The 25,986-nt window shown below is 37.8% G+C and overlaps 1 protein-coding gene across 5 annotated transcripts in view; it reads right to left on the bottom strand.

The window, feature by feature from the left end:
- Nucleotides 1–25,986, bottom strand: part of LOC119781997 (synaptotagmin-2-like) — a 97,707-nt gene that overhangs the window by 16,521 nt on the left and 55,200 nt on the right. For 4 of the 5 annotated variants that reach the window (XM_038282673.1, XM_038282675.1, XM_038282671.1 and 1 more), the window contains one exon: nt 23,979–24,037. The gene's annotated coding sequence lies outside the window, so the exon portion shown is untranslated. Of the gene's footprint in view, nt 1–11,831; nt 11,968–23,978; nt 24,038–25,986 lie in introns of those variants that run through there. The other variant, XM_038282674.1, reaches the window with a different exon arrangement.

The following is a 25,986-nucleotide window of genomic DNA, read 5'->3' as shown; positions in this document are numbered from 1 at the left end:
AAAAGTACAAACAGCATGTTATACCAAACTCAATTCAGGTGACATGAAGGAAGGAACCATGAAAAGGGATTATTAAAAAAAAGAAGCTAAATTAATATATATACAAACCTACACCAAAACAATAAACTATACACCTGAAGTAATCTTTACATACATAGAAATCAATACAATTAAACAAATATAAAGTCAATCACAATAACCCATTAAACTTAACAAAACTCATCCTAAACTACGCTCCTTATCATTTTGGTCTGCTCCAAGTACATTGCAGCACCTGGAGCACTTTTACCTTCTCAGCCCTGCCCTGCTGAGAAGCCAAATCAGGAAAAGAAAGGTACTTTCACTTAACATAAACAGAAAATAAGGAAAAATAACTGACATCAATGTTTACGCTTTCTTTTCACAGGCAGGATGGCCAGTCCTTCTGCTTCACAAGAAACCATGCCAAAAATGTCCAAACAAACTACAATAAAGAACTCAAACAACCCAACTATTTGTTCCAACTTAATATTACATAACAGAAAATCTATAATCATATTTCATGGGGTAATGGGACTCCTGGTCCCCATTACACCCTGTGTTTATATTGAACATAATGTTCACATATTAGATAGTATTTTACCTGTAACTATAGTTTTATTTCAACAAACAATGGAAAGGAAAAATAAACTGCTTTGTGCCAATTGACAGTCCATCACCCTTTCCACAACACAAATCCGATTGTTTGACACCAAATGACAACTCCTCTGTAGGAAGAAAGAAACAAACAAAGAAAGAATGGAAACAAAGAAACAATAAAAGAAACAAAAAAGAGCAAAAGCACAGAAAATTGCTAAAGCTTTGAAATTACCTCAAAGAGAATTAATAAAAAGTCTGTTTTTTTTTGCGACATCACCCCACTAAATTTAAGTAAATGTCTGCCCATGGCTTGACCAACATAGATACTCTTGGGTCCTGTTTCATCATGGCAGTCTGGTCTAAGAAACAGAGTAGTCCAGTGCATGAGTGGGCCTGCCCTTGTGGGGGTTAAGCTGTTTTCTTTCTTAAAATGAGACAAGATAATTTGGCAAACCTGATTTAGAAATAATTTGGAATGCCTTGCTATGATTTATTTAACTTTACTCTTTCCTTTGTATACACCCCATACTTTTTCTGTTCCACATCACTTTAACAATATTTATATTATTTATATTTATACTTTTATATATACTAATATGTTCCACTTCAGAGGTTCAATTGGCAAAACAGATCAAAATGGAAATCTTGGTGAAGTAGAGAGATCCTAAAAAGGCAGTTATTTGTTTTGAAAGGTGTGGAAAATCTTGTAAAATAAAGCAATGCAGCACTGAAATATAAACTTAAAGTTACCAAAGCAATAATATGATTGTTTTATATCTACACCCATGATATATTTCCCACCACATTCAAATGTTGCATAACATGATAAAAAAAAATGTCTGAGCCGAAATCTGGACTCATCAGACCTGCTGATGTTCTTCCAACCTGGTATTTTAACATTTTGGTGACCCTGGGTGAACACATGGCCCAAAACAGGAGAAAATGTGATTAAACATTTAATCTGTGGGGATGGTAGAAAAAGTTTATTTGAACTCCCGGTGCCTTTCTTTCATCATGGAGCTGTCTACCCATTTTTCTCTGGTCTACGACATCAACAAGGCATTTCCATCCAACAAATGCCACTCACTGGATATTGTACATGATTATAGTGATTTTAATTTTTAACACCAAGAAAAGGTCAACGGTTAAGTATATTTTCCAGAATCTTAATTAAATGGCAAGATCCTAAAAAATACTTGTAATTATTCCGTGATCTTTCCATATATTTGATCATACTTGATTCTGTAAATGTTAGGAATCCAGTTTGTGTGGTCTGTTTGTTTGTTTCCTTTTCTCCACCACCATGAGGTGCCCTTTCTTCTTTGGCCCTCCCTGCACACCTGCGGCTCATTGGACCATTATCTGGAGGAGTATTTGAGCAGTGGAATGTAACTACCTCGACGCTAGAGTGTTTGCCAGTTTTGGGTACTCTAGCTAAACTGAGATTAGCTAAGTCTAACCTAGCTTTGTTTCTCTGAGCCTTATGGTCTTTTGTTTTTGTTTCTTCGGCAGGAAGACTTCCTGTCTTACTGGATACCTGGACCTTCTTCCCCTGGAAGGAAATACCAAGTTCATACTGAGCAGGGGAAAACCTCCACATGATCAGATTCGTAAAACCGATAATGACACTAAATATGTTCCTTGCTTCACAAACATAATCTGCTTTGATAACATTCCCAGTGCTCTATATTTAACTTGCTTCTCACATAAATAATGTAAGGAAGTATTAGAATATCCAAACTTATTTATCTATTTAAATTGGTTGAACCCTATGTATGATCATTGTCATGATCATACAGGAAAACGCAGGCAGCAGATAAGCCAATTCCACAAGAGTGTACCTCATTTTGTGTCTGGCCATGTTGTCGTTACCCTGTGGGGACAATTTCCCAAAAGTATGGTCTATTTTGGGGACTGATTTGTACTTGTAGGGACTAATGACTGGTCCCCATGAGAAGAAGTTATCTTCTTGGGATGGTGGTTAGGTTTAGGATTAATGTGTGAACAGTGTTTAGGTTAGTTTTAGAGTTAACTATGTGTTGGTAATGGTTAGGTGCAGGATCCAGGTTTGGCCATAGAAAATTAACGCAATATAAATGGAAGTCAAAGGAAAGTCCCTACAAGGATAGGGAAATAAATGAACTTAAAGCAGTGCAAAGCCCTTGTTAGTAGAAGAATATATCATGTGTGTGGGTGCCTGTGTATAGGCCATGGGTGAGGGAGGAGATGTTTTTGTCATGAGCTTATTAGCACCCACATCAGCTCCAAGTCAAAACAACCCAAGGATGAGGAGCTAATGCCATGCAGCTGTTTTACTAGATGACAACAAGCACCACAAACAGCAATTAACCAACTATCCACAGCCAGTCAGACACTTTTTTTACCCTGCAGCACCACTGCTTCTATAGCTATCTGTTGGTGGCCAATCTGTGAATTTTTAAATAACAACCTATATGTCCTATTAGACTTTATTTGTGGTGAAAAGCCTAAAATCATCTAAGCATAGTTTTTCAAAATGAAATTTATTAACTTGAAAAAAAATGATGCCAGAGTCACCTTACTGCTGCAACAGACTGTTGACAAGTCCAGGGTGACTGCTGGTGATAGGCACCAGCCCCACTTGACCTGACAATAACTAAGCAAGAGAAAATGGATGGATGGAGTCACCTTACTGCCCCTCTGGACCTGGGTTGGGTGCATGAAGGCAGTAAATTGAGTATTGAATATTTGGCACAGTGAATAGGTTTTTGCTTTCAACATAAAACAACTGCAACAGCTGCTAGCTTGTAATTGGTCACTGATGGGATGGGTTGTTGAAGATGCAAAGAAAGTTGAATAGTATGTCCCAAGTGACATAATCCCAGCCACCGCTGAGGCCCCCCCACCATCTGTGACATTACGGGTTATGTGTGGGTGGGATGAGTGGTTGGCCTCCAGCTGAACTAGCTGTGCATACCGTGCTGCTTCATTTCCCCTAAGTCTAACTGATGTAATTGTGGCACTAAGAGGAGTTATGTTCTTTAGAAATTAGTTGACTTGCTAGATTTTGCCCATTATAAAGACCCTTTACTTCATAATCTTTGATTCTTGACTCTTCAGGCTGATGGAAGCAAATATATTCTCCCAAACAAGTTCCAAGCAAGTGTGTGATATGGTTTATTTTTGGACTTTTCCTGCTGCGTGACTCAGTCATCTAAATCAGAGCAAGCAATCTGAAGGATAAGCTACACATTATTAAAATTTATGATAAACGCCCATGAGGATTTCTACAAGAATAGTGCCTCAATAAACACTAAGTCACACCTGACCTCAGATATGCCTTGACTTAGTTTAAGAAGAAAATGTGTAATTGTACAACTAAGGAACACAGACAGCTGTATTTTAAGGAATCAGTTAGAAAAAACAATGTCTGTTCAAAAAAGATCAACTGCAATTCTGAATTGGTTTGAATTAGAATGTATTTGCAACTCTGATCCAGAATGAATGCTACTTTATGGTAATTCAAACCAACATTAATGGACTTTGGGCTCTTGCTGTCATAATGGTGTTTTTTGTTTACTTTGATAGGGTTACAAGATGGATACTGATGGCTGCTGTGGGCTTGCAATTTACTGCAGAAAGACGAGAAACCCTGTGGTGCTGAGACTATTTTCTTAGTTGTATGTGCTCAGAATTGTGGTTACCTGAATTTCTGCAGTCACAGTGTAGATCTCTTTACTTTCTACAACTTTACAACAGTTCTGTAGAAAATCAAAATATTAATTTGGGAGGATGCCCCCTTAATCACTTGAGCAGAAATGGCATGATGAAATTCAGCTGGTACTGTATGTGTAGTTAAGAAAATGCAAAGTGCATGACGGAGACAGATTTCTTCAAGCTAATCCTCTGTGGTTACATTGCACTCCCTCTTTTGTCATTTAATGGTAAAGAGCCAAAAAAATGACAAAGTGTTGGCTAAGCTGAGGACACTTCATGTTCCAAAAGAATATGACAGAACTAGATTCTGACGTTCTTAATCAAAAATCTTCAAGTCTCAGACAGAATATATCAAGAGAAACATGATAATAAGCAGATAAGTTCTGCTTAGCGCAGTTGAACACACTGAATTTGATTAACACAAATCTTTTTGTCAGTTTTTTTTATTAACTATACATTAACTTATTTTTCCTTTTTTTTCCTTTTACTTTTTTCCTCTGTGATGGAAGATGAGTTATAAAGCCTTAAAAAAAAAGTATTCTTCACTGATGTTACACTAAAAACAATTATGTTGAATTAAGGTATATTTAATTGACATGGATAAAAATTTGTTTTGATATACTGTTCATGTGTTTCATACAACTTATACAACTTTTTTGAAACCCTATTAACACCACAAAACCCATATAGGAAGTTTATTTTTTGTTGTACTTTTTTACGTTGATGAACCTAAAATAGTCTTCCTGTATCCTTAGGGCAAATATGACTTGAATCAGTGAGCTGATCTTACTAACCACCATTTAAAAAAAGACATACACAAAAACAAAGATTGATCTTCACAAATTAAAAAAATGATTATAAAGCAGCATGGCCTGTTTCAAAATAATTTTATTATTTTTGTTTTTTGGTAACTATTAAACTACAAAATTTCAATCGAGGCAATATCCATCAGTTATCTGTCAAGGGCACAAAGGGGAGCCTTCAATGCTTAAGCAGCTACAGAGGTTAGCCCCTTAACAGTTGGCCTCAGCTCAAACCTATCCGCTGAAACAAAGGGTGGGCAATCATTCCCCATACAACCCTCTCACACTGTGAACTTACTGGTTGACTATCTGGAGATCATCATTTCTTGCCAAATTTTACACATGAACATGGAGAGTTTAGTAACTATTACTGAGATGTCCATCAGATTTTGTCAGATAAGACAAAGATTGAGCTTTCCATTATAGATATGTATGGGCATGTTGGGGAATCTGTGATGCTGTGGTCTCTACCTTTTCAAAAACCCCAAGGACCTTGCTGGAGTAAAGGCTATTATAAGCCCTTCAAAATAACCAGAAAGGTCTTTAAAGATCTTGACTATCAAAAAACGTACACATCTTTACCAAAGCATCAGTTTGCTCTCAGGTCACCACATCATCATGATTTTCTGTCATAAAGCTTAGTGGTGTTTTTTATGTCAACCACATTTTTCACTCTGAAGTGGGGCAATGGCTTAGGCAGAGAATGCTTTCTTTGACTGGCATTTTCCTAAAGGTTATTGCCCCACATACAGTCTATTACAACAAGTAAAAGCCCTCAGGTAACAGTAAGTATATACAGCTGGACAAAATAATACATAAAAAGCAACTTTTTGTACTTTCTGATGACATTTACTAACTCACACTGGGCATCTGAGCTTTAACTCTGTCACTAAACTGGCTCACTTCCGTCAAAAATTGGGCATTTAAATAGCACCTGATGTTTCACTTTCGGGAACACAAACGCTCTTGATGTAACCACAATGACCAAAACATCCTTGAGGAAAAACTGGCCACCAGTCAGAGATCCTATCAAGGCAATTACACCTCCACATCCACAAATGCAAGATCATCAAGATGTCATGTTGATGTTACTGCTGATCTGAGGGCAGCTGAGATAAAAATGTCAACAGATACACTGTCCTTCATCTCACTAAAGACAATTAGAGAAAAAGGCCCTGCCTGCATGTTCCTATTTGTGTCTTTACCCAAAGGGCCGTGTGCAGAGGCTCATTTACAAACCAGCTTGCATAGATAAAACTGTGCTCATTCTCACCTGAGACTGACTCAGCTATCACCAGGAGATATCGTTGGAAAGGAAAAGTGAGTCGCAAGGGTTTGAATGCTGCAGGCATCATTTACAACCAGTTGCCATACATCCTCCTTCTACCCCTCAGCACGGCCCCTACCCCTGTCTCCCGATAGGCCGATTAATCATTCTGTCACACAGACAGGGACCCAATCTGGATGTAAAGCTGTGTAGAGGAAATGTGACATGAGCAGAGGGTCTCCTGCACCACAGCAGATAAGCAACATCTAATAACATTTAGAGGGGAAAATGATTAGAACAGGACACCTTAAGTGAAAATCATTTTCATGTGACAAAAATTATTCAAAGAAAAGTTTTATGAAAGGAGCACTTTTCAGGTGGCCAATAAGCCAAGCAGAATATACTGCTCTTATTTTATTTATAAGATTTTGTGGCTAAACCAGTAGAAACTAAAAGCTATAAAGATTAATCTGTTAGACAACAAAAAATGGACAAAATACAAAAAGAATACGGGACTTTGGATTTGAATAGCTTAGTGGCTATTTTTCTACCTCTCAATTCATTGTAAAATCCCTTGAAACCAGATTGATGGAGACCTACTGACTCCCTGCACTTACATGTATTGAAGACCTCGGACTTAAACTGCTTAAGTCATTGAGATTAGAGACTGACATTTTTTCGGGAATCCCATGGGTCACGGGATTCCCGTGGGATTCCCGTGGGATGGGAGTCAGTATTAGTAACGATCACGGGATTGGGACGGTACAGGATTAAACATTAACGGGAGCAGACGGGAGCGGGAGCAAACCAATAGTATTCCGTAAAAATTCAAAAAATATCCACTGGACTTGGTTTTCAAGATTTGAAGACGTTTCGCCACCTCTCCAGGAAGCTTTCTCAATTCAAATGTCTGGATCCGCAGTGAGTTTGAGTCTTATATAGACAACGCCTTGTATCGCTTGGAAACATGCAATGGAAACCGATGAATGGGTCGTTAGTTCCATCGTTAGCCTGTAATATCTGAACCTGTCTATGATTCTAGGGGTCAGTCGTTAAAGGGGGGATTGTCATTAAGGGGGGGATTTTCTCCTGTAATACCTGAAACCTGTCTATGATTGTTAAGGGTTGGTCGTTAAAGAGGTATTGTTCACCGGCTGGAGCGGGTAGGTCCCTCGTTCCTCTGTGATGGGGTGGGGGGTTTGGTGATATCTGGAAGGGATCATGTCTATGATTGAATTGTATGTTTTTGAAACCAATAGTAACTTCCACTCTGAGTTTTTCACCCGCGCTCAAAAACAACAAGAATGGGAGTGAAGCAGGAGCGGGAGTCATTCTGAATGGGAGCGGGATGGGAGTGGGAGTAATTTCACCAGGAGTGGGACGGGACAGGATTTAGATTTCTACTCTGGCCCGGGATCGGGACGGGACACCATTTTTTTCTGTGGGAGTGGGACGGGACAGGAGTGAAAATCCACTCCCGTGTCAGTCTCTAATTGAGATATACTGTATATATATTTTTTTTCTTTTCTAAGCTTTGTGTATTGTATGGAATCCCAGTCAGTATTGTCACATACAAATTAAACATTTTCCAAATAAAACTAAACATGAAATAAAATAAAAATCTGTCAGGAAGAGCTCTCCTATCAAAGAGTGAAAACTTCGATCTGCTATTATCTATCATTATTTATCCTGTATTATAACCCCACTAATATATACATAATCTATATCCTAATTTTCCTTCATAATCTGTATATAACTTCCATATTTATTTGTTTAATGGCCTCTTACAATTACTCTCTGTTTATATATACCATTTATAGTCAATACATACATAGTCTCTGTGCACATGTTAATAAATACTTATATTCTGAATAGCACTTCTGCATAGATGCAATTTATTACAAAAACATTTACAATGGCCGAAAGTTTTCCGGTTCCTATCTTATTTTTTATTTTCTTAATGTCAGAATAACATGGTTTCTTTTTTATTGACATATTTGTCTTCTGTTATTCTTCTAAGCATGTTAGGGAGGGGGGCTATCTGTTAGGGTGTCCTCAAAGAATAGTTATTTTTCTTTATATTTTTTTTTATTTTTGTTTGTGTTCTACATATTTAACCACAGTTTTATTATGGACTTAGACTAATAATAAAGATTCTCGATTTTTGATTGCGAATGCCTCCTTTCTTCTGCTTATTTCTTTACTTTTTCAAAGAAATACAAGCAGAACTCAAATCAGTTAAACTCTTTGCCTTGTTTAAGTTTTAGAACTAAATATAGAACTAAACAGATAGATAGAGAGACTTACATGTATATTGCTAAGCTAAACTAACTTAGAAGGGCTATTTGGAGGGAGTTTTAAACGACTTTTCACTTGACATATTACAATATTAATATATTTGAGGAAAAAATATGAATATTTAGTTAAATAAAATTGTTATTTAAGTTGTTCACTGGAATGTAAAATAGAAGTTAGTGAGTTTACTTTTAATAATGAATGAAAAGATGTTGTAACAATCTACTTAAGAAATTAAAGGCACTAAAGAGGATCTTTCCATGGTGCTCAAGATACAGACGGTCATATTTAATGGCTTTTATCAGTGTTAGACTCTGCTAGCTCCTAAAACAAAACCCTTTTTCAATCATACCCTACATTTGGGAGGGTGTAATTGCAAGAAAATTATTAGCAGAATATCAGTTATCAGTATTATTTACTACAACAAACTACTTGCTTAATACATTGCAATAAGAATAATAGAAGAAAGAAAAATGTATTCACTGTGGATCAAATATAAAAAAAATCTTAGAGTAAAGAATAATGACAGAACAAAAATCTAATGAAAACTATGACTATATTCTTTTGCCTGCATTAAAGTTGCTCTAAGCGTGCACTATTCAACAATCATAAATCTTTATTTCCTCTACAGAGCACTAGAAGTAGGATATACAAGTAAGTAAAAATCTAACAACACCCCACTGACAGCTTTCTCTACAGTTTAAAGAGAAGCAAAACTGCTCTGTCAGCACAGCAAGATCTGTGTGATTTGTGACAGCATCTGACCGTTCCACGGAGTCTTTGTGATGTTTCTGGATTCTACTGGGAAACATTGGACTGCCATCAATACGGATGTTCTTTCAACACATGGCACTTACATAAGCATTGTTCCTGACTATCTAAATTTTCACTAAAACCCTACCCCCTGGTGACTGGAATTTTTAATTTTTCTTTTGAAAAATAAATATATGCAAATGTACCCTGCTACAAAAACAAAATCAGAATCGGTTAGAGGAGTAGGTTTAAGGTGTTGACCTTGCATTCAAATTCTCCTTATCTCAGGTCAATCTAGCATCCGTGAATTAGCTGAAACAAATACAATCCATACAGGTCAATCTGAGGACCATGTAGGATTTCAAGTTAGAGGTGGTGGTAACATTTTATTGCCAGATATAATCACCAAAGGGCTATACTGGGCTATGCCTTGACAGGGACAGAGTCTGTTGGCAAAAGCACACAATAAAGCCAGCGGTCATAAATTTTTGAAGGACTGGTGTGAAGCAAATTTTGCAATGACACTGGGACGGGGCTAAAACTGCAAAAAATGGGAGTAAAGTTATGATACCCGAGCAATGCTGTCTTTATGAGGGAAAGTATGAAAGCTAAAGTTGTATTTAAACAGCTGCAGCTTGCCATTTTAAAGACTTAATGGGCCAAGGTGGCCAAGTGGAAAAATGAGTCTGACACCCTTGATATGAAGGTTATTTTGATAGATTGCATGCAGTACTAACCACTAGAGATGTACCGATGTCAGAATCTTGGCTAATATCAATATTCAATATTGATATGTATTTGTTAAGGATGATATGGCTTACAATCATTGCCACATCACCAAATGCACAATTGAAAACTGAAAATGTTATTTTACCCTGAGTATGGGAAAGGTTGTTTTTCTTGTATGCCTCTGTGATGGGCTAGAAACCTGTAGGTGTAGCCTGCCTCTCAGCCATTTGCTGCTGTGAGTATGCATTAGCAACCCTCAACCCTGAGTGAGAACACCAAGGTACAGAGAATGGATGCATTGGTGGATGGTTATTTTGACCAATCTAACCATTCAACATTGTAGTTGCACACCCCCAGAAACACAAAGCACAGAAGAGATCTAGAAATAACATAAAAACTCCATCATTTGTATCTTGTTTAAGCTGAATGTGTCAAACTTTGAAACTGTAGCCTGACATACAAATAATCAAATTCATCAAAGATACTATGTTTCAATAGTCAGAGGTGGTTTGTCAAATATTATTGACTCCGACAATATTACTATGAAATTGTAGCTGTTATTTCTGGGTGCATATAAATAGGATATAGTACCAATCTTTTGGAGTATACTCTAAAGCTGTTTACATCCTCTACATTGTTTGATTGCAACACTTCCATAGAAAACAAAGATCATGTGATTAAGACATTGTAAGATGTTCGCTGTTGTCCCAGATCCAAACACGGATAATTTCAAGATTTCGCTTTAGGTCACATGAGGACATGTGAAGCCAGAGATATATGACTACAGTAAAGAATTCCACATGAAATACAGTTTTCAAGAATGACAGTGTTCAAACCCCAGTTTCCTTGACCCTTTTCATGGTCGGTATCTCACAAATAATCTGAATAAATTCAAGATCTTAGACAGTATGATGCTAATGAAAAGTCTAATCCACAGACATAAGTAGTCAGTAGTCAACAGTGTAAAGTGCAAGCAGCCCAAAGATAGGTTTTGTCCTTGGTACAGTAACCTCAGTGCTGCCTGAGCTAAATGTCCCAAGAGAGACAGCAGAAAAAAAGAGCATCCTGCAGCGCTTTATGAAATCCCCACCACTCTCTCTGTACTCAGCACAACTGTCAGCCTCTTTTTGTGTCGGATTACTCAGTCTTCAAAGGTAAAGAGCAGAGGAGGTTGGCTTCTGTTTATGTATAAAACACCACTGTCCTGGGAATTTTTAAGAGCTGCATGCTGTTTCCTTGCTCCTCCTGGCTCTCTTTCAGTGTTTGAGATGCCGGTAAGGCTAAAAAGGTATGCAGAGTGTCTCTCAGCATGGCAGCCCCCCTGAAGACTCTCCTGGTGAGAGGTACACCTAGCAGCAGAAGCTAAACGAAGCATGTCAATAAAAATAATGTGTAAAAAACCACAACCCTTATTAGATTCATACAGAGGCCAATCTTCAGGCAAGATATTACAAATAATTTAAATCTGTAGGACAGTTTAGGATCCAAATAACTGAGAATTTAAAAGTTAAATACAGTAACATACAGCTGAGGTGGGGTGCAATCAACCATAAAGAATGAGATAAATTCTAACTTCATTGTTGCAAATACAGACAATAATAACAGCCAAAAACCTATCTTAGATGTAGTATTCCTGCAGTCACAGAAACAGAGCTGAAATAAACCCTTACCAGCACTACCGTAATTCCTTGATCCTGTTCTTCACAACGAGCAAACCCATTCACCAAACAGGCACTTGGGGTTAAAATTACAGTGCCTTAATGATGTCGCTCGACTGCTCTCCCATCAGCACCAGAAGCTGCAGTCCTCTTTGCACTGTTTCCACTGCAGCAAGACTTGTTCTCCTGCATACACACGCATACACGTATGAACGCATACCCATACACATACGCTCCCTCTGTAACTACCCCCACTGTTGTGTCTCCCTATCCCCTCCTGCTCTCCCTCTCCTCACTCTTTCTGTCTTTCCCTGAAAGGATCCCTCTCCCCTCCTTTCACCTCTCTTTTCCTCTCACCGCTTTCTCCTTCATCTTCCACCCCTTTCCTCCATGCCAGCAGTTCCTGGCTTCAACGACTGATTTGTGATGCTGCTCACAAGGCGCTGCATGCAGCAATCTGTGTCCTGACGCGTAAGGGCAGTCCAGAAGCACCCATATGCTTGTGTGAGCCACATCCGTACTCTCATTCCATTCAAGCAAAGCCACTGCTACTTGGATATATCCCTGAGCTGCAACTGAGCGTGTGTGTGGGGGCGGGAAAGACAAGGAAACTGCATGAAATATTCATTTTTGAGAAGACAAGAGGAACGCTCCAACAGTAACAGTTATTTGCTACCTTGGTGCTCTGCATGTACTTTGCCTGATTCAAGTTTTGAAAGTGTACTGTTGTCCCTGTCACCAAGTCAGATTTTCAATAGATCAATAGGTCATATAAATCATGTGCAAGTGTATTTACAAAACTTTAGCTGACAAATAAATGCCTGCCTTTTTAATGTGCTTTGCTAAGCCTCTAGGATTTGGTAATTCCCATAACTCTTCAAACTGCTAAATGATCCCCTTAAAGTGAGGAGGTGACTCTGTAAATCTGCTCATTAATGACTCAATGTGACGCACTTTTTCGCTTAACACCAGTAGGGAGCCAGACACTTTGGAGCCCTTTGGGTGTTGCTGTGCATTGCCAAGAATTATGGTCCTCCTCCCAAGTGAATCACACACCTTATTTGCCAGCAAAGAATACTAGATCCAAAAATCAATACGGTCTCAATCAGTAAAAATGGTTGGTAGAAAGAATAGGAAATATGTTTTTGTTGTTTCCTTTTTTGTTATCCTATACAAACACCTGCGTTTCGAAAAATACAGGAAAATCAAACATTCTCTTATTCTGTTCTCAAAACCTCAATATAATGCATAACTGCTTCAAATAAGAAGTAAATAATTGAGGCTACTCTGAAAATGTTTAGGTGAAGAAAAAGAAAAGTTTTTATTTTCTCTGTCAAGCTATTTAAAATAAATAGCTTGAACTGCAGTAGTAAAATTGTCCAAATGTAACAAAAAAAAAATGCAAAGAGGTTCCTTCAAATAGAAACGCTGACAAAAATGAATCCCAAAATTTAGAACCAATGGCGCAAGATTTCTGGCCATTATTTACGTAAGCCTTATAATGGGTCACAAATGTACATTTTAAGTACTGAATAATTCACCAGAGTTAAGGTCACACTTATGTCACATCTATTTACGTCTAGAAATCTTTCTTTCAATTTTTATTTTTATACAGGCCCAAATGCAAAGCAAATAAAAACAACTGTCAAAGCACCAAATTTTGTTTCATTTATTAAGAATATGAACATTAATAATATAGAATTTATAGTTTGCTGTATAGGAACAAATGAGGTTACTTTAAACCAATAGGAATTTGCCTTTTATTTTTATTTCATTTTCTAAATGAAAACCATGTGGATTGTCAGGGCTCTGTAAAGATTTTACGTGTGCCAAGATAACTGTTACCTTATTTATATAAAACAGGACTGATTCTCTTAGCATTCCAGCCACCTCACACATTCATCATAATAAGGGGAGTGAAACCTTATTAGTGTTAACATAACACAGCAGGAGGTCAGATAACATGATCAAATTGCTGCTTCAACATTTATATACAGATAACCAGTTTGCAATTTCTGAGTTGTAACTGAGGAGTGCTGCTGTAGCTGCTACACTATAAGTGCAGAAAGAGAAAGCTAGATTGTTTATAACACCATAAATGTGTGAGCAGGGCCGGCCGGAGGCATTAGCGAACTAATGCCTGGGGGTAGGGGGGCACAAACGATTGACTGCCTTTGAGCTTCTCACATACCTCTCATAAAATGAGATGTGTGAGCTTTACCCAAATCCTTGGGTAGATCTCAGGATAGCCTCGACTCGGCCTGTAACAGTTGCCACAGCAGAGAGAAGCTTTTCCAAACTCAAATTGAAAAAAAAAAACTTGAGATCAATGGCTCAGCAAAAACTCAGTGGACTTTAGTATTTAGTATTTAATCATTAGTATTAATAAAAAAGTTGGCCAAGCAATACCATACAATGAAGTCATCAGTGACTTTGCCTCCAGAAACGATTTTGAGGTCATTGTTGAACAATTGTCATTGTTGAACCCTTGCTGTTCTTATGTTTGCTTTCATTGTTTATGTATCTTTTTTTTGTAAGATTCTATTTTTGATTATCTTAATGTTTGTCTATTTTGGTTTTATTTTAAAAAATTGCACATTCAATGCAATTTTGCAAATGATATTTTTTAATATGTTTTGTGACTGTGTGTATTCAGAAGTTTTAATAAAAGAGCAAAGTATTTTATGTATCATTTATTTATTTTGTATTATACATAACCTCACTGTATTGGTTTATTATATTTCGCTATAACATTATAGTGTGACATTTGTGTCAATAATGTTCTAGCATAGGTGATTCTTCATGGTGGGAGGGGGAACCCCGGATCAAATTCTGATTAAGGCACCCCAATAGGCTCGGGCTGGCATTGCGTGCAAAGGAGTTACAGAACAAGGGGGATATGGGGACTTTGGTGGTGAAATATTTGTGATAATAATTAGAACATGGGTAAATAAATCAGCTGTTATAAGATATGAACATTTCAAATCAATATCAAAACAGATCATTGATCTTTGAACTAGTGTATTATAACTACACAGGCCATGTATTAACTAAGCATGACTAGATGTGCAAGAATATCTTTTGGACAATAATGAAGGTAATAGATACATGTCTATCAGATACTGGGTTAGGGTAAGCTTAGTAACAAACCACGTCTTTGGTTTGTCTTAGTTGATAAATACCATGACCATAACTCTGTTATAGCTTAATGAAATAAGCAATAAAGGGCATGGGCATGGCCGCTCAAACACTGAAGCAAAGCTGCATGGAATTGAGAACAAACACAATAATTTTGAAGGAAACATAAAAATATGGGTTCATAACTCATCCTTTTAAGGCACATTTTTCTGGACTGAACATGTTTTTTTGAAGAGCCATACTGTAGGCAAAATAATAACATTTGGAGTATATTTTTTGTAATCAGATGTGTCACAAGTACTGGGTGCAGAGAGGAATTTTTACATTTTTAAAGCTGCATTTTATGGAGAATTAGTCTGCTTTGAAGAAATACAAAAATAATAACATTTGAACTAGCAGTGGGGGAGCTAGAAAATGTTAATAGGGTGGCTAAGAAGTGACCAATGTGCACTGAGGGGTGGCCAAAAAACTGAGTTTTTGGTCAGTCTCTACTAATCACACTCTGCCAACAGAAAAATGTACAAGCAAAAAATCTATACTTTTGAAATAAATCAGTGATGATAGACTAGATTTTCATAAAGCCCTTGCTAATAAATCCACATACATAAATATACAACTATGCTGTATAAATCAGTTATAGTTATTCCTAATATATATATATATATATATATATATATATATATATATATATATATATATATATATATATATATATATATATATATATATATATATATATATATATATATATATATATATATATATATATATATATATATATATATATATATAAAATTAAAGGAGCACTTTTTAATCAGAGTACAGCATCAAGTTAATCAAACTTCTGGGATATTGATTTGGTCAGGTAAGTAGCAGAGGGGGTTGTTAAACAGTTTCAGCTGCTTTGGTGTTAATGAAATTAACAACAGGTGCACTAGAGGGGCAACAACGAGATGACCATCAAAACAGGAATGGTTTTACAAGTAGAGGCCACTGACATTTTTTCCCCTCCTCATCTTTTCTGACTCTTTTTCACCAGTTTTGCATTTGGCTAGGGTCACTGTCACTACTGTACGGTACTACCTGTACCCTGCAGAGGTTGCAGAGGTAGTCCAACTCCTCCAGTTGGGCAAATCAGTACGTGCCATTGCCAGAAGGTTTGCTGTGTCTCCCAGCACAATCTCAAGAGCATGGAGGAGATTCCAGGAGACAGGCAGTTACTCCAGAAGAGCTGGTCAGGGTCGTAGAAGGTATCTGCTCCTTTGTGCAAGAAGGAGCACTGCCAGAGCCCTACAAAATGACCTCCAGCAGGCCACTGGTGTGAATGTCTCTGAACAAACAATCAGAAACAGGCTCCACGAGGGTGGCCTGAGGGCCCGACATCCTCTAGTGGGCCCTGTGCTCACTGCCTGGCACCGTGGAGCTCGTTTGGTATTTGCCACAGAACACCGGAATTGGCAAGTCCGCCACTGGTGCCCTGTGCTTTTCAGAGATTAGAGCAGGTTTACCCTGAGCACATGTGACAGACGTGAAAGGGGCTGGAGAGGCCGTGGAGAACTTTAAGCTGCCTGTAGCATCTTTCAGCATGACCGGTTTGGTGGTGGGTCAGTGATGGTCTGGGGAGGCAGATCCATGGAGGGACGCACAGACCTATACAAACTAGCCAACGGCACCCTGACTGGCATTAGGTATTGGGATGAAATCCTTGCACCCATTGTCAGACCCTATGCTGGTGCAGTGGGTCATTGGTTCCTCCTGGTGCATGCCAATACCCGGCCTCATGTGACGAGAGTATGCAGGAAGTTCCTGGAGGATGAAGGAAGTGATACCATTGATTGGCCCCCACGCTCACCTGACCTAAATCCAATAGAACACCTCTGGGACATTATGTTTCGATCCATCCGACGCTGCCAGGTTGCACCTCAGACTGTCCAGGAGCTCAGTGATGCCCTGGTCCAGATCTGCGAGGGGATACCCCAGGACACCATCCGTCCTCTCATTAGGAGCATGCTCCGACGTTCTCAGGAATACATACACGCAAGTGGGAGGCATACAAATTACTGAATACCATTTTGAGTTGCTGCAATGAAATTTCAGCAAAATAGACTAGCCTGCCGCATCATTTTTCATTGTAATTTATGGGGTGTCTTTGAATTCAGCCCTCTGACACAGACAGACAGACCAGACAGAGAGAGAAAGGGAGAGAGAGAGAGAGAAATCTTCCTGCTCTTTTCATTTATAACTGAATTGTTCCCTGGAAAGACAAGATTTTAGGCTTTATCAGGTTAACTGTTAAATACTTATCTTTTACTGTTAAAATATTAATAATTACCTCATAAAAACACCCAAAACTGTGATTCATAATTTCTCTCAGCATGCTAACAAATAACTTTATGACCTATAGGTTAAACACTATACAAGGTTATTGTTTGGGTTTATTAGCTTTTTAGCTGATTTGTTGCAAGAAGCTCTATAATATGCGTTTAAACTCTCAGAGACGACAACAGGACATCTGAAGAGGTGTGTGTCTGATCTCTCTTTCTGGCAGTACACCTCCATATTGTTTTATGTAACAGTGTAAGGGAACAACCCCTTTGCAATGTGCACCTAAAAAAAAGGATTGCTTTTCCACATTAAACTGATTAAACATTTCTGCTTATCATGTTCAGACCCTTATGTTTTTTGTTAAGGCAGCGTGACACTACCTTGCAGTCTGTTGCCCTGTAAACCTGGCAGGCCTGTTTTAGTGCCTGAGTGGGAACAGAATATTGATCCAACCTAGATTCATAGCTCGCTGGGTAAACCCATCGTGACCAGCGTTGGTGTTTTTTTATGATGCAGGAGGCACACAGAAGTAATGACTTGTAGAGACATGAGGCTAATACTTATGTTCTCGCAGATATATGCAGCTTATCATCACCAATTCAGCAGACAATAAATGTGGATATAATCTAATAATTATTAGCACAGTTCCATTAAGTAATGAGTAAGGAAATGAAAAAAAAAGCTTCAGACCTGACTTTGAACTAAACAGGCCAAGCCTCCAGAGATTGAGTGCAAGTTGAAATACATATTTAATAAGCCATGCGTGTGGAGAGTTGCAGGCATATATCAAAACTAGCTCAGTCAATAACTGTGTGAAGCCATTAAAATGCACAACCGCGGGTTTAGGCAAAAAATCACGTGCAGCACCATGTGTTTTCTTTGCAGTACTCATGCTGCTCTGAATATATGTCAGACAACACAGTTAGATCTTTAAGACTAGAACAAAACACAAAAAAATATTCAAAGTGAATCAAAAAGAAACCACAAAGAAATGCAGCAAAATAATAATCTTGGGATCCCATAGATATATAAACTTTTTCCTCTAACATCACCTGTTTATCTTATCAAAGAGCAAATACAGTTAACAGTTCCATATCCCTATTAAAAATTCAGATGTTTAATGAAGTAAAATAGATGAGACAATCATGAACAATTCAACAACTTTGTCCACATATAATGTGACATCTATCTTGTGCTGCTGTTGAAAAGACAAATTAATATGTCAGAAGGTTAAACATTTAAAGATGCAGTAACCTGATCACATGAGTGCCTAACAGGTCTTAAAGTCTGTCCTAAAGTGTCATTGTCCTGCAGGTGTTTTTGATAGTTCTCTGCTTTAACATACCTGAGTAAGATGACTGCAGTTCAGCAAAAGCTTGTTAATCAGCCATCAAAGGAAATCATCCAAGCTGAAATGGGTAAACATCTAAAACCTCCAGGACAGCAGCCCCCAAGGACCAACTTTGGACAACTCTGCATTAGTGTAGACACTTAAACTAATACTTTGCTGAAGCATCTTTTGATTTGACTTCTGCTTTTAGCCTTCTTTGGATGTTGTCTGTTAACATCTTACATAGGGGACTAAAAATATTTACTCACTCTGTCTTGCAAAAGTTATAACAATCTATCAGACTTTGGGGAGTTATCTTGCCCACGGCTTTCCTTAAGTAATCCTACAAATCTGTGAAATTTGTTCCGAACTCCAGCTCAACCATTCCAAGATGTTAATTCTCTGTCATGAAGTCAACTTTTGTTGATTTGGATTGATGTCTGCACTCTAATGCTGAAGGAAGACATTTCCCTTCATTTTTTAAGTGGTGGTATATGAAGAATCAAAACTTTGTCTTCAACTTCTTTGCCCAAAAAAAATAAGCTACATTTAAAGAAAACACACACCAAATATGCACAATCATACATCAATGAGGGCATTGTGTTCCCTTATGTTCTCTTATGTGCTGTGTTTTTGTGCCAAGTATGGTTTCACTATATGTATTCTCACAACATTGTTAGATTTCTATGTTTTCTTTGAAAAAACATACTCTTGCCTTCCAACCCTTATATATAGATTTGCAGACCTATGGAAACTGCTGGGAAATATTGACATATGTAAAATACATATACTTATTGGAAAATCTCAAGGCTGCTTTAGTGTTCACGGAGTCGTGGTGTAATTAGAAATAATTTATATAAGGAATTTGTTTTATGGTGTCTTCATCTATGCAACCAGGCTATGGGAGATTTTTATTTTGTACCCGGATTTTCTTATAACAAAGTTTTTTGTTTCTTCCTTTCCCTTAGTACAGGATGTAGTATATGTATGTGTGGAAAAACCTTTTTGATTATTTATGAAGCTAACCGCTTCTACAGACAGATACCCAATATGGTAACAGTGGTGCTCAGCTTTCAATGGCATTTTATCTTCATGTTGTGTTCTCAGCATGTTTTGACAATGCTGTATGTGATGCTTTTGATACCGTACTTTTTTATAATCTCTTTGTCCTGTAGTACTTCATGTGATAGGCGCTGTGATAATACAAGTGTTGCACTGATACAGTAACGGGTAGGGCCCCTATACTGCACTTTAATGGTGGTATCAGTATCGGCAAGTACCAACAAATAGGGCACCCATACCATTTTGAGACCCAAAAGTGTATTCAACTATTGTCACTCATTCCAGGTAGGCAATAAAAAGTTCCACTGGATTCACTCTGTATTTGTCTTTTTTTCTGCTTCACAAAGGCAACAGCTTGACAAAGCCATGATGGCAATTATTTTACAGTGGTATGCATTTCTTCATATATACACACACACAAATCCATTTCAAACAGATGATATCGGTATGGTATCAGCTGATACTGCAAAGCCAGGTATTGGGTATCAGTATCTGGGCCAAAAAATGGCATTGGCACAACACTAATAATTACTCAGCAATTTAAAGGAAGGAGGTAAGAAAGTAAACCCTAATGATTATTTTAATAGTTTTTAACATGAGAACTGAAGGTGACATGGTGAAACTGGTACTATTGGAAGTAGCACAAAGTTGACCTTCTATCAAGGGTGGTATTTAAGTTGTAAACACAAGCCTGAGAGGGTCTGCACTATCAATACCTTCAAGTGATAACTGCTCTTATGCAGCATGATCAACTGCATATGCTGCAGAGATTGCATGTGATATTGAATCAGAATAGATTTGGTTTTTATTCAGGGCATGGTTGTAACAGAGGTTAGATGATGCAACAAAGCAGTGCAGGGAGTTTCATCATATTAGCTCATTCACATTAGGAAGAGTTACAGGGAAACCTTACAGCTTGAGTTGTCTCTATAATAAGCCCCGAGGCTGCTGTTTGAAACATCTAGCAAGACTGTGGATTTGTTTTTGATACTGTATAATTACCTACCATCACAGGAGATATAACGAAATATTAAACTGAGGTGACAAGTAAATTTACCATTTAAAATTCTAAATTGTGGATTTAAGTCCTTTAATTCATTAATTTTCTGCACTTTAACTTAATGGCATTCTATCCAATGACTTCTAAATTACTGTTAAAATGTATCAACTGCAACTCAACAGCTTTGCCTTGAATTATTTTACAAAGGCTATAACTCTTCAAATTCTGTTGATACAACAAATATCTTAATTCTGCATACTACATTACCAAATGAACTTTAGAATGAACTAAATTACCTTTAGTGGTTTAGAATAGCAAGTTGAAATAGATAACATAAACAGAATAAATTCCACATAAACCTATTATTCTCACTTTCTGACATCAGACACCTCAAGGCCTGTTTGATTTGCCAAATTTGTTTGCTAAAATCCCCAAAAATTCATTTAATTGAGATTTTCCTATTACTTTCCTAACTGTGGCTTCAGAAAAGTAAGAAAGCAAAGGTGAAGATGTTGCTGCATTTGAGAGCTTCTGTCAATCTGAGACTAAGGGTGAACATTTAGCTTTTCCAACTATTATTTAAAGGTAAACAACACATGTAAATTTGAGGAAGGAAAAGAGCTTGATGTCCTGAAAATCTTTCTTGCAAATCAACCTGCTTGGTAAAAATGTTACCTGTTAGCTGATAGGGGAGATCGATCCATCCATCCATCCATCCATCCATCCATCCATATATCCCTCCATCCCTCCATCTATCCCTGCATCCATCATCCATCCATTAATCAATCCATCATCCATTATTCATCCATCCATCCATCCATCCATCCATCCATCCATCCATCCATCACCAATTCCACCCTCCCTCCCTCATCCATCCATCCATTTATACATCCCTCCATACATCCATTCATCTATCCATTATTTATGTACCCACCATCCATCCATCCATCCATCCATCCATCCATCCATCCATCCATCCATCCATCCATCCATCCATCCATCCCCAATTCCTCCCTCCCTCCCTCATCCATCCATCCATCCATCCATTTATAAATCCCTCCCTCCATCCATTCATCCATCCATTATTTATGTACCCACCATCCATCCATCCATCCATCCATCCATCCATCCATCCATCCATCCATCCATCCATCCATCCATCCATCCATCCATCCAACTTCCACCACTTGTCCATCAGTGTTGAAAGTGCATATCTCCAGCAGTCTATGGGGGAAAGGCAGAATAAAACCTGGAAAGATCGCCTGTTCACCTCAGGGCAACCCATAGACACATCACTATGGAGATAAACTCATAACTAAGGGCAAATTAGAGACATAAGTCATTTTTTTGGACTGTGGGAAGAAACCCAAGTACCAGGAGAGAACCCCTGCATGCACAGTAAGAACTTCCAAACTGTATGCAGAAATATCCTAGACCAGGAATCGAAAGCAGGAATGTTTTGTTGCAAACGCTGCAAAACGCTCCACCAGGTAGCTTGTTAAAGAAATACTGCCAACAATAAAAAAAAAAAATCATGGTTGGATGTTTTAGTGAGAATGGAGGCATAACTAGAAAAGCAAATCAAAAAACCAGATTATACTCTGTCAATGGACCCAGACACAAATAAATGCTTGTGGTCAGATGAAGCAAAAATCTAAGTGACACTTTTGGGAGGAAAGAAATAACAAAATGTACAGGCCTTAGAACACGGTGCCAGCTGTAAAGTGGAGGGGTGTCAACATCATGTCTGTGTGTTTTACTTAAGAAAGCCTTGGTGGCTTTAGTGGAACAGACTAGATGTTATCAATATGAATATGTTTAAATATTACTTAAAAGAGCAATAAATAATAATGACACCTACTGTTTAAAACCAGAACAACACAAAAAAAAAACATAAAGATGTTACTTCCATCCTGGGTGACAAATGAGAGTGATTTAGTTTAATTTTGCATTTCATTTCTTACTTATTGCTCTTTCAAATCCTGGAAAGAGTTAGATCTCCCAAGTCAAAATTAATCTAAGCATACAGAAAAAAGTGTTCGAAAGTGAAGAAAACTTAACCTGTAATGGACTGTTTATCAAGACGGCCTTTAAAACTGACTCCGTTACATAATTCTGGTAGAAGAAATGGTCCTAAATTTAAGCTTTCTCTGTTAGGAAACTTGTTGAAAGACATCCAAAATTACTCACCTAGGTCTAACAGAATACGTCAAAACTCATAAAATTATTGTCGAATGTTATTTTGACTTCCAGCAAATAGTAACATTTTGATCATATTAACTATCTTAAACAGTCTAGTATGAAAAATGTCAGTGAGAGATAAACTATGATTCTTGCATACAGAGGATGTGAATATCTTATTTCAGATGTTGGCAAAAAGTAGCTCCTTTTGAACTAACTAAAATTAGCATGAATAAGGCTGTCAGGGCAGAGAGAGACAAATTAAAGCAGTTTCAAAGCAGCCACCCATAACAGCCCTTCCAGGCAATGCTGCTTTCCACCAGGTTTTATTAGCTTTCTGAAGCTGCTATGGTACTCATGCTTACATCACTCATAAAAATGACTCGGATTAATCAACTGAGTGCTGGGCATGTTGGCGAAATGCTCAAGACCTGCATAGGAAGAGCAGATCTAACACTAAATCATGCTTGTTTACGCTAAGCCACTATTTTAACCTCAGCTTGCCTTTCCTGCCTTGTTCACACTGCAGTTGGCAGCCTCCTCCCAAGCACATGGAAAGCTTTTTTTAAGAACAGATGGGAAAACCCAGCACATGCTTCATGCTGACATCTAGTGGTACCCACAACATGCAATGGAGCACAAAACTCTAATCTAATTACAAATTCAACTGATTTCAGTCGTTGAAATCTTTTATATATGCTGAGTTATTTTAGATTTTATGCAGTAATTTAGTGTAAAGTTTAAAAACACTCCATCATTTCCTATTTCTAAAACAACAATCGAGGCGATTTCCCTCTCGGGTCAGTTAGTGCTTTAACCCTACAGCTCTTCAGTGTCATATAGCCGGACAGTTTTAGAAAGCATTCAGCCATGGACAGTCTGCCAACTGGGCCATGCTATCAGTGGATATTAAGGGCGCATACACAGGCTGGATTTCTGAGAGGGGAGCTGCAGAGGATGAAGGCGGGTTTCAATGTGCAGTGATCTGTCACCACTAAAAAAGGACAGCTGCAGCAATGACCCTGGCTTTTTTTATTATGGGTTGAATCATTTTATTTCCATGTCTTTTTTAATACTTAAGTGTCAAATGGTGTAGTCTAATATTTGATTTTTATATACTCACAGCAAAAATCTGTGGTCTTTGCTGGAAGTTCACAGTGAGAGTACTTTCAGTCCAAAGTCCTGAAAGAGAAAAGAAATGTGAAATTAGGAAGGATAGTAACCATTAACTTAAAAAAAGAGCATTTTATTCAAAGGTTTGGAATTGTGGTTGACACAAATGGAACTACCTTCCAACTCTTCATAATGAAGAATGCACATAAAGATTGAGCCCTAAAACACCACAGAAAGGCCAAGAAAACTGCATCAATTTCGAAAATTGGGGCACAAATAAAGAATACCAACAGCTATTTTGTTGCACACTGCTGCTCACCAACGACTGAATAATTTCACTCTTCTCATTATACCATTAAAAGATTCAAAATCACAAACCATCAACTTGGGTAAACAAATAACACCATCAGAAGAAATAATAGCTCTTTGTGTCAATCATAAAACAATGTTATGATCGCACAACATTGATGAAAGCGTAGTATACGTCAAATGTCTTCCAATATAGTTTTGGCAAAAAAAAACATTTCCCTCATTGGAAACCCTTTCCTATGGGGAAATGTTTGACAAAACAAAGTATGTTTTGATAAAATACCTATTTAACAAGTAATAACCAGTTTCAATCCTCTCTGGCATCAAATGTATTTAAAGAACATGAAACAATATGTCCCGGATGATCTCTTAATGTAAATTGAGTATGCCTTCTTAAAGGATTATGTAATTTCATATTTCAATATGTACCTGTGCTGTTCTTTTCTGAACATATCACTGAAAATGCACGCTGCGCTAAACTGGAGCTTTCTATACATATTTGTGAGGATATTTTGGGGTAGATAGACATGGACTCCTTTCAGCCTTGAAAATGTTTTCAACCCACATCTCCTTTGCACATTCAGCTTTAGCACTTTTATATACAAACTCCATATTGATAAAATATTCATATCCCTGAAACTTTTAACATTACAGGTTATCTACAAAAGATTGCACTCCATGTCCTCTATATGCTTGTTGTGCTCTACTGTTTAAGGCTGATTGGAGGAGCCCTTTTTCTTGACATTTTTTTCTGAATTTGTGGTGCAGAAATCAATTGTTCTTCTGTCAACAGTTTCTTATATTTCCTCTGTGGATTTCTGCAGCTCCTCCAGTGTTACCATAGGCTAGCTTGACCAGCCAGGTGAAGAGCTTGTCCAGCTTGATTTCATAGGCGTAACTAACAGGTTTAGCGACAATAGCCTAGCAGCGATCAAATAACTATGGATGTGATGCAAAGCTCCTGGCGACGTGCTGTGTTTTTGTAATTTTGTAGTCCGTGAAACGTGTCAAGCCAAGAATAACAAATACGGCCTTTTTTAAAAAGAAATAGCATTTAAGCTGTCCATTGTTGTGGTTTTAAAGAAAGATCAATTTTAATTAGGACATCAGCAAGGGATCATTAAAACATTACTCCATTGTGATCGCCATCTTATGCAAGCAGAAAAGCAGAAAAAGGCGATGAGAGTGATGCATTGTTGTGTGCCAGGCAAACCATAGGCCTATTTGCTGCTGCTTCTCAGTTTAATCTTTTCCTTATTCTGCCTCTTGGTTTTAGGCACATTTAGCTGTTCCGTCATGTTCATTTGATTCTCAAAAGATAGATGGAAATAAGCTCCATAAGATGTCCAAAACTTGAAATATTGCTCTATAATGTGGGTTAAACATCTCCATAACTTTATCTCTGTTCTGTCTGCTGTGCACCTTAAGACATATGCTGTAAGTTTTTTTGCCTTTTTTCAGGCCGATTTTCCAGTCGTGCGAGAGTTTTTCGATCGGGCCTACTTGCAGCCGGATTGTGCGTCCTGCATAATTTAGTATACAGGGGGTAACAAGGTGCAATCAGCTACTTACGACCACCTCTGTGAGTGGCTGGCCTCACCATCATGAGGTCAAGAGAAAATCAAACGTGTTGGAAATTCAGTCGGCAGTCGTGGGCAAAACACTCTGGGCCGGATCTATCAAAGGTTTGCGTGTATAAAAACGTGAGC

Source organism: Cyprinodon tularosa, unplaced genomic scaffold, assembly GCF_016077235.1.
Source record: "Cyprinodon tularosa strain WSP-4 unplaced genomic scaffold, ASM1607723v1 ctg187, whole genome shotgun sequence".
Classification (NCBI taxonomy): domain Eukaryota; kingdom Metazoa; phylum Chordata; class Actinopteri; order Cyprinodontiformes; family Cyprinodontidae; genus Cyprinodon; species Cyprinodon tularosa.
This window is presented reverse-complemented; position numbering and strand designations above follow the sequence as displayed.